The following is a 16,657-nucleotide window of genomic DNA, read 5'->3' as shown; positions in this document are numbered from 1 at the left end:
TCCCGGAACACTGTTTGTTATTTGTGATTAATCTAGTTCACGGAAGAATGTTGTGAGGGCAGAGGATCTATCTTTCTGTTTGTTCCTTTCCTCTGTACAATGAATATTTCTGGCAGCGGATAATAAAATCTACTGACAGAAAAGACTAAAGAAACAGAGATGTTTTTCTATCTGGTGAGTAAACATACTGTACAGCTAAATAATTACATGAGATACTCCTCTGATTTTTACTTGAGAAATTGTATTTTATCTATTTTGACATCTCTCAGTAATGATTTTTGCCCCGCATAGGACGCCCCGCTGAGAAAGGACTCATTTCTATGTACTTGATTTCTCACAACTTGAGCACTCTTGCATTATCCGTCATTTACAGGGATTCATTATCAAAGTACTGCACAAGGGTTTAAGCTGTAAAACACCAAGAGATTTGTCTGGACTTTGGAAGAGATTTTATGACGTTTGGGATTTGGGAGCAACGCTCTAAAGAAAAATATTTTTAAAATGCTTTAAATCACTTTCTGGATGCTTTGAATCTAGATGAAGCTTCTCTTACCAAGGGCAGTTCATTTCTCCGGTCATTCTTTGACTCTGTTTGCTCTCAGCTCTGGTGTCTCCCACACATTCATTCGAAGCTGTATGGTCTCCAAACATTTATAGCAAGGAACTGTCCATGACACAACTTGGGGAAATGTAATCTCTCTCTTTTTTTTTTTTTTTTTTTTTTTTAATCCTTTTTCTATCTCTGTGCTACAAACAGAAAGCCTGTGCTTCCTCCACACCCACTCTCCTTGCCAGAAGCCTCACTGCAACTTCCTGCCAGTTTTACATGCTCTGCTGTGGACTTCCTCTAAGCAGAAGTTTAATCTGAACATACCACATTAACTATTTGCTTACTAAGTGTTTCCTAGAAACATAAATGCTCGTTTATTTTTAACCTTTATCAGTTAAACCCTTTGTAACTGGAAAATATTAGTGACATTCATAAAGAAAAAAAAAGTGACTTACATTACTTAGGACTGAAATAAGAGAAAGGCTGAGAAATACTGTAATCATTTGCAGGCAATCGGCATCCTGCTTTGTAACAGCAGGGCTAATGATAGGCTGTTCACATCCAGAGGCACGATAATCCACATAAAAATAGTATGTTGCATTTCTAAAACACGCTTCACCAATGGATCTTAAGACCCTTTTGGAAAGGCAAGAAATACTGTTCTGGCATATGTTTCCAGCTCTTGGTGTTCTAAATTAATTTAGGGCAACCATAATGTGCTTTTGACCCACTTTTGACCTATAACTAACTTATGGCTCCTACTTGGGGGCTTACAAGAGCATCAAGAGAGATGGACCATGTTATCCCAACAAGAACTTGGGAGACACAGTGACTTGCATTACCTCAATGAGAACTTGGAGACGGAGGGACTTGCATTACCACAACGGGAACTCGGGGAGACAGGGACCTGCATTATCCTAGCGGATGCGCTGCTATAGAGCACCAGGCATCTTCAGGAACACCTGACAGAAGACAGGGTACAGATCAGAGGCCTGGTCCTGCAAGGCAACCCTGGGCTCTGGCCTCCAGCCTTCACGCATTTTTCCACCCCCTGAAACAGCACATTTTCCTCGGTCTCCATCCCCGGGTAAAAACCTCCCGAGTCCAAGGCAGGAGCGTGCGCACGAGGGCCCCTGGGCGGCCTCCCTCCCTCGCTGCCAGCACAGTCGGTGGCGGCCAGCCTGGGGGGGGAGGAGGCCGCAGAGCCGCACGGCGGGCGGCCCGGCCCGGCTCGGCGGGGTTTCCAGTCAGGGCCATCCCTTCCCTTCGCCCTCCCCTCCATACAGAGCCCGTGTGCCCTGGGGAGGGGGTGTCGCCGCCGCACCGACACGGGACCCTGCGAGCGATGGCGGCTGTACGATGGCGCCGGGAGAGGTGTGAGGGGGGACGGGGGGGGAGGGGCGACCGCGCGGCGCCGCGCGCCTGCGCGGGGGTGGGAGCGGAGCGGCGAGGTCACCCCTCCCCTCCGCACCGCCCCCGCCCCCGCCGCGCCAGAGCGAGGCTGGGCGTGCGGCGTCACGGCGACGGCCCCAAGCCGCGCCCCGGCACAGGCAGCGAGAGGGAGCGGAGCGCGGAGCGCAACGCAGCGGGCTCGGCCGGCGAGGCGGTGGCGGCGGGGAGCGGAGGCGCTGTCCGGTAGGTCGCGGGCGGGGAGAGCGGGCCGGGCCGCCGCCGCTGTGGCGGAGAGCGGTTTGTCTGGTACAGGTGGCGCGGCGGGGCGGGGACGGGCCGGTGGGGGCGGCGGCGGCGGGAGGGAGGGGGGTGGGGGGGAAGCGGCGGCGGCGGCGGCGGGGAGCGGCGCGCTGTGAGGGAAGGGGCACGAGCCTGAAACATGGCGGAGGAGGAACTGGGAGCCGCCGCCTCGTCCGGCCTCAGGCGCGGGGAGGGAGAGGGGGTGGGGAGCGGGGCGCTGAAGGGGCAGCCAGGCCGAGGGCCCGGCCCTGCCCTTCGCCTCCTCCTGCCGCCGGTCCCCGGAGCAGAAGTTGGAGCGGAAGCGGAAAGTTGTAACCCCGCGGGCTCGGGGCCGCGACGTGGGGCCCGGCCGGCTGTGGGGAGGGGCGCGGGTGACGCCCGGCTCGGCCCCCGCCGCGGGCGGGGAAGGGGGACGGATCCCCGGCTGCCGCCGTCGTTTGTCAGCGGGAAGTCCGAGCCCGGAGCCCCACCTAGTCCGATCGGCGGAGAGAAGCTGCTGGCTCTTTCCGGCCGGTGTGGGGGGGCGAGGCGAGGAAGGAGGGGGGGGCAGGTCGGGTGCGGTTGGTGGGCTGCCCGGCCGGCCTCCGCAGCGCCCCGAGACCGGCCGGGCAGCCCACCGACCGCCGGTGCATGTGCTTGGGGTAGCCACGGAGTGGGACAAGCAGGCAACGTCGTGGCCAGCGAATTCTCCTCTTGCTTGTCACCAAACAAGAAGGGGATGACAGGGATGTTCATCTAAACGCCCCACCAGCACACACACACACACACACCCCCCTACCACCACCACCCGTGTCAAAGCAAATGGAAGAATTTGACTGATGCTCCCTGTGCCGAACCTGTCTAATAAGCCGGAGATAACCTCGTACCCTTCTGCATGTCTCGGTGAAGAAGCGGTGGAAGGAGAGTGAAGTTTGCGAAAGGTCGAATAAAAACAAACCTGAGCGTTTTTGTGCTGGCCTGGTGTTACAAAAAAAGGATAATAAACCAAGGTTTCCTGCAAAAAAAAAAAAAAAAAAAAACCAAAACCAACAGTGTGGTTTCTACTCCCTTTTCCATCTTAAAGGGATGGGTTATCCTTTTCAGGGGATATTTAAAAAAAAAAAAAGAGCTCTGGGGTATGATAGTAAGACAGTGTGGTTCCAAGAGAGAGAGTGTTTTAGAGATGCCCAGCTTGAAAATTGCACAGGTCGTGTGTGTGTTCTTGCATTTATATGGTTTGATTAGTGTAACTTGTTATTTCCAGCATAGAACAGATACATCTTAGCCCAATGTGAAATGTGTAGACAGTGTATGACAAAGACTTTTCAGTACTCTTTCACAGTAAAATATACATTGAAATTACTCTTATAAAAAAGAAGACACAGAACACTTCTTTTTCTTAAATTTTAATTAAAAGGCAATGTGGTAATCACATTGTCTTATATAGTAACCATGCAAAAACAAATGTATTTCCCTTTGGAAAGAGTCTCTTTTCTTCTCTATGGAAAACTTGAAAAATAAATCAAATGTTCATCTTTTGGATGACTTGCCTCTGTTAAAATTGCAAGCTTTTGAAAAAAAAAAAAAAACGAAAAAAACTTGCTATAGTCAAGTGTTTTTACTTTCTTTATTCATCACATGTTTTTTTACTCTTACTCAAAGTCTATTCTGTAGACTTCATTCTAGGTAAAAATGAGCTGAGGGAATAGTGGAGGTTACCTTGGCTGTTCACATCAAAGGCGTTGCAAATAAACTTTCTAACTAATTAGATGAAGTGTTTTATTCCTTGGTACCTGCATATTTTCAGGGTTGCTTCTTGCAGTGGTATGAACTACTTCAACTTGCAACTGTAGTGTAAAGCTTTATCATTATCTGTAGCTAGATAACTGAGTTCTGAGTTGCACTGTACAATAGAAATGTCATGTATCTTTTTTGCAGCAAAGCTGATCATACTTGGAGCACCTGTCTGCCTGGGGCTGAAATAATCTGCAAAACAGAGTTGAAAGTCTATAAGTGTAAAAACAGAACTTGTATTGGGGGGGTGGGGGTGTAACAATAGTCTTTTTACTGTCTGTAACTGTGTGTCTTGCTTCTCTTACTACATACGTGCACCAGATAAGTTTTCTGAGTGGAATTAAAATTGTGCTATTTTGTTCCAAAGCTCTGCTCTAGGACAGTTCATCAAAAATAAATCTGAAGTGAGCCATGACAGTTCTTCTTGTGCTGTGCCAGTTTTGCAGAGTAAAACTGACTGTCTTTTTAATTGAGAGCCTTTCTGGAGCAGAGGCAAACAGATGGGAATCTAGGTGAGGGCCTACAAAAGGGGAAAGAAATTACTTGTATGACTGAGGAAGGAAGTGTAGTGAAGACTACACTGCAGCTTGTGATCTAACAGTTAGTAAATGTGACTGGGAACGAAAATAAACGGTTGTCCACCAATCATCTGGGGTGTGGGAAGTGTAGAAGTCACAGAAGTACCTGAGTACTTGATGCTTACTGCTAAAGTGCCAATCCTGTCATATGCAGAGCTTTGCTGCCTGCTTGGAGTTAGGTATGGAGAGGTGCTCTTAAGGGTAAGAATATCTTATAGATAAAAACAGGGACTCTCTTGTCCTTGGGTGTACGGTAAGAGGGTAGGTGGGTCCTTTATGAATTGGTCTGGCTAAGTGACACTTAGATGACTTTCGGATATCTAACTGACGTTTGAGAGCATTCTTCAGGCTAAGCTCAAGTTGTTATGAGTTGTAATCAAAATTGCTCTTTTAGTAAACAGATCTCTAAGCATACCCTGTGCAACAGAAGTTCGTGTTTAGCTCATGGTTACAAGCACTGCTACTCTCTTGCCTCAGAACAAATACAAAAGGAGACCGAAGTGCACTGTGTAATGTCAGTGCCTTGAATCCCTGCTGAGTTGGGGCAGGCTTCTGCTGTATTCTGTTGCATCTAGGTCAGGTAGAAGGATATTTTAGACAGCCTCCTTGTTCGGAGAGATTAAAGGAGCATCTACAGTAACTACACCTTCATATTCAAAGACAAATTTTGTTTTCCTGCTCAGAGGTGGTTAAGGTGGTCTGCTTCTGTTTTTCTTGCGTAAAGGAGGGAAAAAGGAAGGGTTTTTGTTACTTGAATGCCATTAATAGGGGACCTGTTTTCAAGTTGACTGAGTTTTCAAAGTTGTTCAGCAGTTGACTGTAGCAGAGCTTTAGTATCTCACTTGGAGCATCTAATGTATGACTTTCTCCTTAGGGCCTGTCAACACTGAGAAAACTGAGTGGGACAGGCGTAGTAGAAGCAATATTCTGATGAAGTTATGTCAGTTTGCTTGTAGTAGGCAAGCACTATTTGGAGAAAGTTAAAGACCCTGTCTGCTGGCACAAACTGTTTCTTCATGGAGCAGTTGAATTAGGTTACCTTCAAAAGCAGCAGCATGTTCTGGCTTGAAGCTCTCATCTCTTGAGCTTTAGAATGGCTAACAAACACTGGACAGCTAAAAGTGAGAAGGGTTTTTTTATTATCGTCTGTGCCTGTTTATGTATGCTGTTGTGAGCTCCTGACATGCTACATGTTCCTGTCCTCTAGCAGCAAGGAAAGTGAGGAAGGTTGTAAACACCAGGTTGGAAATTTGCCTATTAGGCAACTTTTGAAATACAGAATGATTTGGGGGCCCTCTAGCTATTCAGGATGCTCTCTTTCCAAGAGCAGTAATTTTTACTACAGAAGCAGTAGAGTGAAAGTTACTATAAGACCTCAAAGGAATGTGCGTAGCGGAGCTAAAGGAGCTTTAGAGCTGAACTTTTTAGGAAGAAGAGGAGGCATTCAACGATAGCTTGTATGCTGTCCTGCTTAGCTTTCTAGTTATTAGTCTGAGGACTTGATGTTATTTGAAGTAAATCCCTACTATGCAAGTATGAAAAGAGACTGCCAATTACAGTACACATGGTTAATTCATTTTTGGCTGAGGGAGGAAGACCATAGTGCAGGAGTAGGACAGCCTAGCCCTTCTAATGGACTGGCGTTTGCATCCTGTGGCAGAGAAGCAGCATCTCATGTTTCTCTCCAGCCTGAGATTCTCTTCAGGGAACCCCTAGTTTCTTAGATCACTTCGTATCATTCCTGCAGCTGTTGCAACACAGGAAGGTGTCCTAAATCTGAATGACTTGGCCAGGTCTTCTGCAGAAAGGGTATTGTATGTCGTTGTTACTCATTCATGAAATAATTTTCAATATAACTAATCAGAGAGCTGTGAGGAACTTTATATCATTGAATTTCTGGGCAGTATTGAAGAACTGGAGCAGGAGAACAGTTTATTTTCATAACCAAAGACAAACTTAAAGCAAGGACCTGTAGTTATAATTCTTGTCCTTCTTCATAGAAACTCTGTGCAGAATGTGCTTATTGCATCAAAATTTGTTGACATTGAGGTGAATGTTACTCTTACTTGCTTTGGTTATGTTATTTCTAAGTCTTGATTTCAGTAGGTAATCTGGATTAAAGGAAAAGGTGTAGTTTAACAATATTTCCTTTAGTGTGGCTTACTTCATAACTTTATATGAAATTAGATGGTGAAAGTTTTTTTCTTAAATGAATTTACTATTGCCCAAATAATATATGTTGGCTAGCCCCCTCTTCAGTTAATCTAAAATAACTTGTGAACACAGATAGTCCCTGCAACTGTTTCTTTTTGTTTGTCTGTATTAGTTGTCTTAGTTTTTGAAGTCTTGTTCTGTTTTTTCCTACTCACAGTCTTTTGTTTCTGCAACCTACCAAGTTGTGCCTTCACTTTTTTTTGTGTCTGCAGTGAGGGGAAATTTCTTAAAAGTATACATCATGTATCAGGAAGAAACAGAAAGAGTACCACCACATCTGTGTTAACAATGAACTGCCAGATACATGACAGTTACCTGTGTGGAGTTTGAGAGGGGAGGTACAGGAGGCAGAAGGACCTGTATGTTGCTGGGTGTGGCACTTCAGCACTACTGAAATCAAAGTGTTTTCAGTAGTTGCAGGGCCAGACCAGCTACTTCTGTGTTTTTCTAAAGGTTTCATATACGTTCAATATTTTTTGTTTGAGATGAAGCTAGTATGCTGAATAGTGCTTGGACTTCATCAGAACCCAGACAATACTGGTAGTTAAGTTGTGCAGTTGTACAGTCCTTGCTTGCAGTTAGCCAAACTTCTATAACATCTGGTCTGATACTTCCCCCGAAAGTGATTCATTAGAAGACCAGTGGGAAGCTGCAACATGTTTTGTTTTTTTCGGAGCGTTGGGAAGGGTAACCTGGAACATGGAATGGAAGTAATCTATTAAGTGGAAATTACCTAAGAATCTTACTCTCTGCAATATAGTATTTAGGACTAGATTTATTTGTTTATAATGTGACGTTTAGAGTTGAGACTGAGCTGTGCATGGCTGTGTGTCCAGGCTAATGTGTTTAGTTAAGTGTGGGGGCAGCCCAACAACATACTGTGCAGGAATGTCTTTTATTAATCTTGCAAATGTAAAGTGGTTAAGGTAACTTGTTAGGTGTTGTAAGATGCAGTCATCAGTCCTCCTCTGATCTTTCATTGTGAAGCTACTTACAAGATAACATTCTGAAAGCTTGATGTACAAGATGACCCATAAGCATAGCCTCCTTGTCTTCATGTGATTGCTTTTAGCATACAATATTGCTGAAGGATTTTGTTGGGGTTAGGAAAGTGTATAAATTTACACCACTAGATCTTGACTCATGTGCTTCTGGAGTTATATAGTTAATATGTATAAGGATGTATCATACTGTCTTTCTGTGACCCTTCTGACTTGTTTAAAATGAAGAATTGATGGGCAGTAGGCATTCTGTTAGTGTGGTGGTTTTATTCCCATTTAGGGAATGGTCCTTTTGTCATTTACTGTCTATTGCTTATATTGGTGCAAGTGTACAGAAAATGTTTCATGGGCTGTATGATGAGCAGCATCAGAAATGAGTTCTTGGAAAGTGTGAATTCACCTTAAGAGTTCTTGTACATACTATACCAGTCCATAGATGAATTTCCGTGATAGTTTTATATCAACAGTATTCACTGAATATAATTATACAATTTGAGATGCCTTGGACTTGTGTTCTCAGTGGGCTGCGAAATGCTGTGTTCAAAATCCAACTTCTGCTGACATTGGTTATTTGAGAATATGCAGTGCTTCTAGAAACTGATGCCAAATTGTCATCTTAGCACTTGGTGGAACCTGAGAGACTGCGTACTAGTAGTCATCCTATGGCATCAAGAAAAGGAGCACTGGAAGAGGCAAGAATAGCTGACTGTCGTGCTAGAGAATCACTCTTCCATTTTTCTGATATATCTTTTTTGACTTAAGTAGCAGCTTAGGTGGGGTCTCACCAAAGAAGAGACACCCTGTTACTTGATACAGATCATCCTGGGCATTGAGTAAGTTTGGAGACCAATAGAGAGAAGCCTGTGATACTATAATAAACAGGCATTCATAACTCCTCTCTTTTTTTTTTTTTTCACTGGATGCTTGGCCTTCAAATGTTCCTACTTTTGGTGTACAAAAAAAGGGGTTTTGTATCTGAATACTAAAGAGAATCAAGCATTTCTGAATGATACCTATGTCTGCTCGTTGTATGTTCTTGCAGTTTATTACTACCTTTTCACCATTCTTTTATGTTTGAGCAAGTCCATTGCCTTTTTTTAATTATCCTCTGTTGTTTTGTTTTTTTTTTTTCTGATCTCCCTAAACCTTTTATTTCAGGAAACGCCCTAAGCTAAATTGAGGTTCAGCCAGAGATCTCACATAGAAAATTTAAGTGTGGTAGCTGAAGTTCTGCGAAAACTGAGTAGCTGAAAACAAAGTTTTACAATTAAGAGCTTTAGGCCACTGAATGTGCTGGTGTTTGGTATCCTTTTGATCTGTGTGTTGCTTTTCATTGAACTCTTAAGAGTAATCTCAGAAGAAAAGTGGTGTATCTATGTGAGTAGGAATTAAAGTGAGAAAATAAGAGTATTTTATGTGAAGCCTCAAATGAAAAGATCAACAGTGCAGTTCTATTCCTGAAGAACAAAGAAACAAAAAAGTCCTGATGCACCTCTTCCTTTTCTGCTATAAATCTGGGTCCTGTCTATCCAGGAAACTAATGAAGAAGCAACATTAAGTGCACGTTAGTTTGGACTTAATTTAACTACAGTAACCAATATTTTGAACAATGTGGAGTCTTGCTAACTGAAAGTACATGCTGCTTCTAGCCAGAGGCAAGATCTTAAGTTGCAGTTTGCAATACTTTTTTTAAAAGACAAATGTGTCAGCTTGAATATATTAGTATTTTCAGGTAATGTAATTCTTCTGTTAATTAATCTTATTCACTTATTTCACTTTTTTTTTCCATTTATTTCACTTTTAAAGTGAAATTTGGTACTGTAAGTTTCACAGAGGAAAGCTGAAGCCTCTTTTTCAAGCTGAATGCTGAATCTACTGTGATAGTCGAAGTGAAAATAAGGAACCATTCACAGCCTTATCTACAGAAGGTTGCAGTTGTAGATCCCAAGAACCTAAACAGAGGATGCACTGGCTAAACTGGGAGACACCTAAGCAATGTGGAAATACAAGATTGTGGTTTCATGAAGGATAAACTTGCTTCACTGGAACAGTCAGGGTGGACTGAAAAGTCATTCTTCCATTCAGACTTTGCCCAAAATATAGATTGCTTTGAGATGCGTATATTTAACTTGCTGGAAGTAAAACTCTTCAGTAAAAGATTGAGGATATAGTAACAATTCTTCAAATGCTGTGGTGATTATCATAGTCTAAATAATAGATGACTCGTAGAAGACCAGATAATGCTGATGTGTATTTCGGAAGGTCATCCCATCAGAACATCTGGAGCCAATTTTAAATTTCAGTATGCTTTGGATATCTTCTGCTACCTTATCAAAGTATGTGTTTGATTTGACTTAAAGCAAAGTGTGTTTTAAGGTATGACAGGTTTCTCCAGAAAATGGCAAGCTTTGAAGATGCAGAGGAACCAAAATCTATGGTCTAAGTAAAAACTAGAGTGATCTTAAGAAGATTCAAATAGACTCTTGTGGAGACTTGATTAAACAAGTTTAACTCATTAATTTGTTAACTCTCTACTAAAGATTTAGTCCATGTAAGAGAAAGTGGTGTGGGGATGAGTATGACTCAAATTCATTTGGTTAAAATTATTCAGTGTTTTGTGTAGGTGTCATTGTGTCTATGAGCTCAGGCTTGCAAGCATAAATTACATACCTTTGGGTTCCTGCTCATAACTGTCAGATTTTTCTCTCTCTTGGAAATTCCTGACCCATTAAATGAGACTTTTTTGGGACTGTCTTAAGATGCATCAGCTGCTTACAAAGCAGATGCAGAACTATGGCAGTTCACAGCTTGGCATGTTAAAATAAGCCAGCTTTTGTTTTAGTGAGGGGTGTGGTGTTTTTGTTCGGGTTTGGTTTTCTGGGATGGGTGTTGGGGTTTTTTTTTGTTGGTTTATTTTATTAATACCCTCACGTGAAGCTTGTGACAGCTTAGCAGTTGCCTCAGAAACAACCAAGTTGCGCATCTGCATATGGACAAGAGTGTAAAGGTCATCTTCTACAGTTGTCATCTTCTAATCGAGGTATGTTTGAGTTGTATGTTCCCTGAGGAGCTACCATCCCTGGGTTCAAGATGCTACTGCCTTGTTGCCAGAAACAGAACAGGCTATTCTGCCCAAGTTTCAGCTACTTCAATTAAGCGTTTCAGACGCTTCATCAGTGGAGTCAGCTAATAAAGTTAACTGTGAAAAGAAGCAGTTAAGGTTGAACCTCCATTATTGCAGAGGTGGCAAGACCATGTGGCAGAAGATGGTAGTTATTGCTGGGCGTTGATGTATGCCTTTTTCAACTTAACCTCAGGACATGTCTCAAGCTTTTAACAAAAGAACTGATTGTGAAATTAGGTATAACTTGGGTGACTTTGAGTGACGTTTGCTGCTTACGTTCAAATACCATGTTTCTGTTAAGGTAGTATTGATGGAGAGGTCAAAACAGACACGAGTTACAATTACTTGGGCCTTTGCTGGTATGGTTCATTTGTCATGGAAGAACGAATTTCATTCCTGTTAATGAATGCTAGTAGCTAGTATTCTCAATTTGCATAGAATCAGTATCCTTTCAACAGATAAAACTTTTAATCTTAATTAAAATGACGTATGGGAATTTGTAACACTGCTCTTAGGCTACTAACCTGATTTGTAATAGAATTATTGTAAATCATACTATGGAAGGATACTTTGTATGTAAACGGCCTACACCCACCAGTCTTAAATGGCCAGTAACAAAAGATCATAGAATGATGAAGGAAATCTGTACATCTGTGCCTTGACGATGTGTTAGTAATCTAAACAAGCCTGAATTGAAACTGAATTTTTAATAATGAAGACAGTGCAAGTAATGGTACTTGCTATGCAAGCTCTGGCATTGCCAGGGATATATATGATGCGTGGGTTAAAGAGAAAAATAGACATGAGGGACAAAAATTCAGGTGGTATTGGAATTGCAGTTGAATTTACATTGGTAGAAGGAAACCCGATACAAGGCTTTACTGGTTCGGCAGCCAGTGTCACAATCAGAGTAGAGCTAGGATTGCCAGATGTTAAGCAGATATCACATGGAATTTGAGGCTAGGTCTTGTTTCTGCAACAGAAGTTAAGCTGCCTTTTTCCAAAGACAAGTCAATCTTAAGCCAACTGGCAAGCTTATTCTTGAAGTAACTTTCAAACTTCACGAGTGCGTTTTTGCAAGAGAAGTATCTTGACTCTGAAAATTTCCATGCCTTACTTGTAGTCCTGCTATTTTTAACTGTAGCTTGAAAGATAAAATGTACTGTAACAATTATGGGGAGAAACAAGTACTTATATTTGCTTTTAATCAGAAGGATGCATATCAGGTATAAAGCATGTTGGGTATACCATGATGTGGCAATCCATGAATTGATAGAATTTTTAGAGCTAAATACAGATCCCTCTCTGCAATGACAGCAGTAAATTGCTGTCTCAGTTCTCAAAACTTGCTGTATGGTTGAGTACTTAGCTTATGCATAGCAAGATATCATAATGTGGTAATTATGCATTGTCTGAATTTAATATGCTTTTAGTATTTTAAAAAAATTGAGCGTTTTTTCTGTTTATTGTCTGCCTGGATTTTCTTTGCAAGCATAAAAACCACTTACAATTCAGTTTCTTCAGGAATTCTGAGATCACCGTTTTAGCTGAAAGTCTGACTGGTAGAACATGCACAAACAACTTTCATGGGGGATGGTGACTGTTTTACAGAAATAGGGAGAAAATCCAAACCCATGGCAAACAGTCACCAAAAATAAGAATAAATCTGATAAATGTTACAAACTCCAATTGAGGCTTAAATAGATCCTACAGCTTAGGTTTTATGAGGGACTCCAAATTTGAATTGCCGTATTTGAATTTTTTGCATAAAGTCGAAACTTGACCTCAGTAACTGGTGAAACAGCATTTTTTTTAGTAGCTTAAGAATGTTCATTACATCACTTGCTTTGAAATGACTTTTTACGCTTTGTATGAAACTGCTTCAAGTTGCATATGCTTGTTAGTCTCTCACATTAGGAAGCTTTCATCTTGAGCTTTCAGTGACTTCAAGCAGGCCACTTTTCATCCTTAGAACATACATTAAGTTTGTGTTCAGATTTAAGATCTAACTGGGAATTAACTTTGACGTAAGGAAAAAAAAAAAGCCGGATTTTATTCAGTTACACTAATTCTAGACAGTGGAACTAGTCTCACAAGGTGTAAGCTCATGTTGGCTGCTTTGTGGAAATTGTCCCTGCGTGCGATATTAAGCAAGAAAGCTCCCTTCAATAAAAGGAGGAAAACTTGGTTAAGCTGTCTCTGTGTAAGTGTCCCCATGGGCATTTCAAGGAGCAACTTAAACCTCAGTGTCATGTTTGTGCTGCAGTAACTTGTTCTCATGTCTTTGCCTTTTTCTCAGGTGGTTAGTATGATTTCATGTGACTAGATAAGCTTAATCACCCAGACAGCTTTTTGAAGATCCTCTGGCATCAGTTAAAATATTTGAACATAATTGAAGAAATATTTTTGTTCAAGAAAACTTACTGTATTAGTGCCCAGAAAAACTAGCTGTCCAACTGATAGTATACTTGTTTGTTAAGACAAGAAGTTATCAAAACCAGGTAAAAACTAGAAATAAAATTGGTTCTAACTTTGTTTACTGAACAGTTGACTCGCTTCCAAAGAGTCTGCATTAGTAATGAAATAGCTCTACTTCCAGGAGTCTTAAATATAAAAGTCTTTAATTAGACCCGATTAGCTTTTCAGTGTATCTTGTCTTCAAAATTGACTTCTGAATAACGTTTGCTATAAATAAGTGTGAAAGTCAGCTCTGGAGTATTTTAATTTCTCTTCTATAAGAGATACCGCTTACCCTGTTGAGTAAGGATTTTCTGAGTTGCTTTAATTCCTAAGCATCTAAAAGTTATTGAAAATCACCAGGCTTCCACTTTGGGTTGTGTTGTCAAGGTGCTGCTTATGTACTGCAATTATTCTGGAAAAAAACCCAAACCAACTCCTTGGAGGTGAGGGTTAAGAATGTAGGACTTCACCTTACATGTAAGTATTTGGGGAATATTAAGAACAGCACGCATTGTCTCTTCTCTAATTAGTTGCTTCCCTCAAGAAGGGGTTCTAAACCGGCAAGCTCGAAATTTACTGGAATCTGGATGGTAGAGACAATTAGAAAGATTTAGGTTTGGCCGTCTGAGACTGCTCCAGTACCAGAAGTGGGAAACATCTTGTCTGTAAAGACTTAATGCTCTGACCTTGGTTGGTCCTGTGACTGAACTAGAGCTATTTTCCCAAATGTCTGACCATTGTCCTCTTGTTCCATCTCAGGGCTAGTATCCCCTCTCCCCTCTCTCAGAAGCAGGATTTTTTTCCTTGGCTTTCTTTCCCTCCTCTGCTAACTGTGAGCAGGTAAACCAGTTGTTTAATTTGCTTCATCTGTCATTCTAATGTTTGCAACTTTTTTTTTTTTTCATGCAAACAGTTGAGATTAATTCAGGAGTTCTGTTCCCAAGGTGGTTCTAACAAAGCCTCTCTTCCAGAGAGGTTGCTGGGGGAGAAGCATTATGAAAATTCTAGTGACTATGCTGCAACTTCACAATACAACCAGAATGTCAGGGTCTGAACAAGAATCATGGTCTCTAAAGTGCTGAATAATCATGATCCCTTCTGAAAATGATAATGCTTCTGGGAGGGGCTATTTGTTTAATTCCATACCTGAACAACTAGTTCACATAAGCAAGTCTCAGAGATATCTTCAAGTACTGACTGAATTTAGTTCATGTCTTTGGCCTGGGGCTGAGCTCCAGTTAACAGCTTCATTTGGGTTAATATCACTTGGAAAGACTGGATTATTAGCTTTCCCATTCCTCATATGGTAACAAAGTTGCATCAGAAGCCAAAACTTCAAGCTGAAGGAGCTGAAAGAAAACTAAATTAAAAAAAAAAAAAAACCAAAAACGAAACAAACCCAAACACATCATCAAATCACTTTCATAACTGTGATCACAAGCCCAATTACCAATGGTATTTGAACTTTCCTGAATTCTCCATTACATGATTGCTCTTTTAGGAAGGCTTTACAAGCAGTAAGCGTGCAGTTTCTTCATTCACTGTTCAAGTAGGGTTTCTTATTCCTCAGCTTTCTTAGCGTCATCGCTTTGGTTTGCCTCTTGCTGGAGACATGTTTCAAGAAATTGGTCAAGAAAATGTCCAGGAGGTGCTTTTTTCCAGTGTATCTGAATTAGGGCAGAAGTACAAAGCAAGTTCCACATTCATGGTTCTTGACAGATGTGAAGCTCTTAAAATACTTAATTTCCAGTGACTTGTCCTGGTTAACCTTTCTTGCTTCGGTTCAGATGGGTTTATTCAAGGAACTCATCCTTCAAAGAAAATCTTTATTGGAAAAGGTACCCGTATGCGTATAAAGCTCTTGCTTCTCTTATCAAGTACTTTAAGAAGTGTGCTATGAAGAAGCAGAATTAAGGGGTTGCATTAATACACTACACTAATGCATTAATACATGCATTAATTAGAAAAAGTAATATGAACAGACTAGCGAGAGAGGCTGCACAGACACGGTGGTTTTATGGACTGTTACATTTCAGGAAGTATGCAGGGCAGTTACTGAAACGTCACTGGCAGTTCATGGAGGCAATCTGGAAGTCAGCTCTGTACTTTCGAGAGATTACACTTGAGACAGCACTAAAATTCAGTTTATGTGAAAACGCTGTTTCTTGAAGAAGAGTAGCTTCCCTCACTTTTATCTTTCTAGCTAAATTTTGCATTAGACATTTCCAGAGTTCACAGTTATGTCAAATATCTGTGCATATAAATACTTGACTCAGCTGTTCAAAGCTAGTACCTGCTCCGATTTAAAGGGGAAAAAGGCCTTACTTTTTGCATGCTTCCTGTCTTGTTCTTCAGTGCCTGCAGAGAAAGCACAGTTGACAGTACTTTGCTGCCTAAAGATGGAGGAGCAGAAAAATGAAAAAGCAAAGGAAATTGGCAGTGCTGTCACTTCTTGTGGGTCTGTCACCTTAAAGGTAGCCAGCCTTGAAAGCAAAATGTCTCAAAATAGACTCCACTAAATGAGAAGGGATTCAAACAGGTTATTTGGCTTATTTGGTAGGAATAAGTCTAAACTTGGTTATATCTAATTGTTGGGTGACTTGGTGGATACTTGTCATCAACTATCCAATAAATCTGGGGTATTTTGCTTATCTGTTACTCAGTTATCATAGCCTCTTCATTTCTGTTGTGCCCCTTTGAGTATATCCGTTTTAAAACCCTGAGATCAGGTGATCCGGGGAGTACAGACATGTTGTTGGACTTAACCCTATCCTATTCTAGAAATGCTCGCCGTTCTCTGTTATAGCTGTAGCTTCAGAATGCTAAGTTGTAGATGAGGATACACGTAAACCTAACTCTGTCCTTATGTGCATGAATGATCCTTTCCTCCTTTCCAGTTAACACAATTGCTTTCCGATAGCTTTAGAACTGAAGGGTATTCTTGGAATGACCGGTTAGTGCAGACTCATGAAAATTAATCTTGAGGTGCTACACTGAGCTCTGTCTTGACTATGTAAACAGTTTAATAATTACATGTTCTTCTAAAGTTATTCCAGTAACTTTTTTTGGAGGGGGGGGTGGGAGGGGATGATGATATATGAAATGCAAGGCACAGACTTTATAAAGAGATATTGCATGCACTAACTCCAGTATCTGTTTTAGAATGGCTAGAGAAGTGCCTTTTTTTCGGCAGAAAAGGAAATCCACCAGACGTTTGAGCTTCCATTTCAAGTTTTATACTTTGCATCTCTTTCAGCGGTGGAAC

At 41.6% G+C, this 16,657-nt stretch overlaps 1 protein-coding gene across 1 annotated transcript in view; it reads left to right on the top strand.

Moving 5' to 3' along the window:
* The first annotated feature begins 2,023 nt into the window (after nucleotides 1–2,023).
* Nucleotides 2,024–16,657, top strand: part of RAP1B (RAP1B, member of RAS oncogene family) — a 31,525-nt gene continuing 16,891 nt past the window's right edge. The window contains exon 1 of the mRNA XM_063322992.1: nucleotides 2,024–2,185. The gene's annotated coding sequence lies outside the window, so the exon portion shown is untranslated. The remainder of the gene's footprint in view (nucleotides 2,186–16,657) is intronic.

The sequence above is a fragment of the Chroicocephalus ridibundus genome, chromosome 1, assembly GCF_963924245.1.
Source record: "Chroicocephalus ridibundus chromosome 1, bChrRid1.1, whole genome shotgun sequence".
NCBI lineage: Eukaryota > Metazoa > Chordata > Aves > Charadriiformes > Laridae > Chroicocephalus > Chroicocephalus ridibundus.
This window is presented reverse-complemented; position numbering and strand designations above follow the sequence as displayed.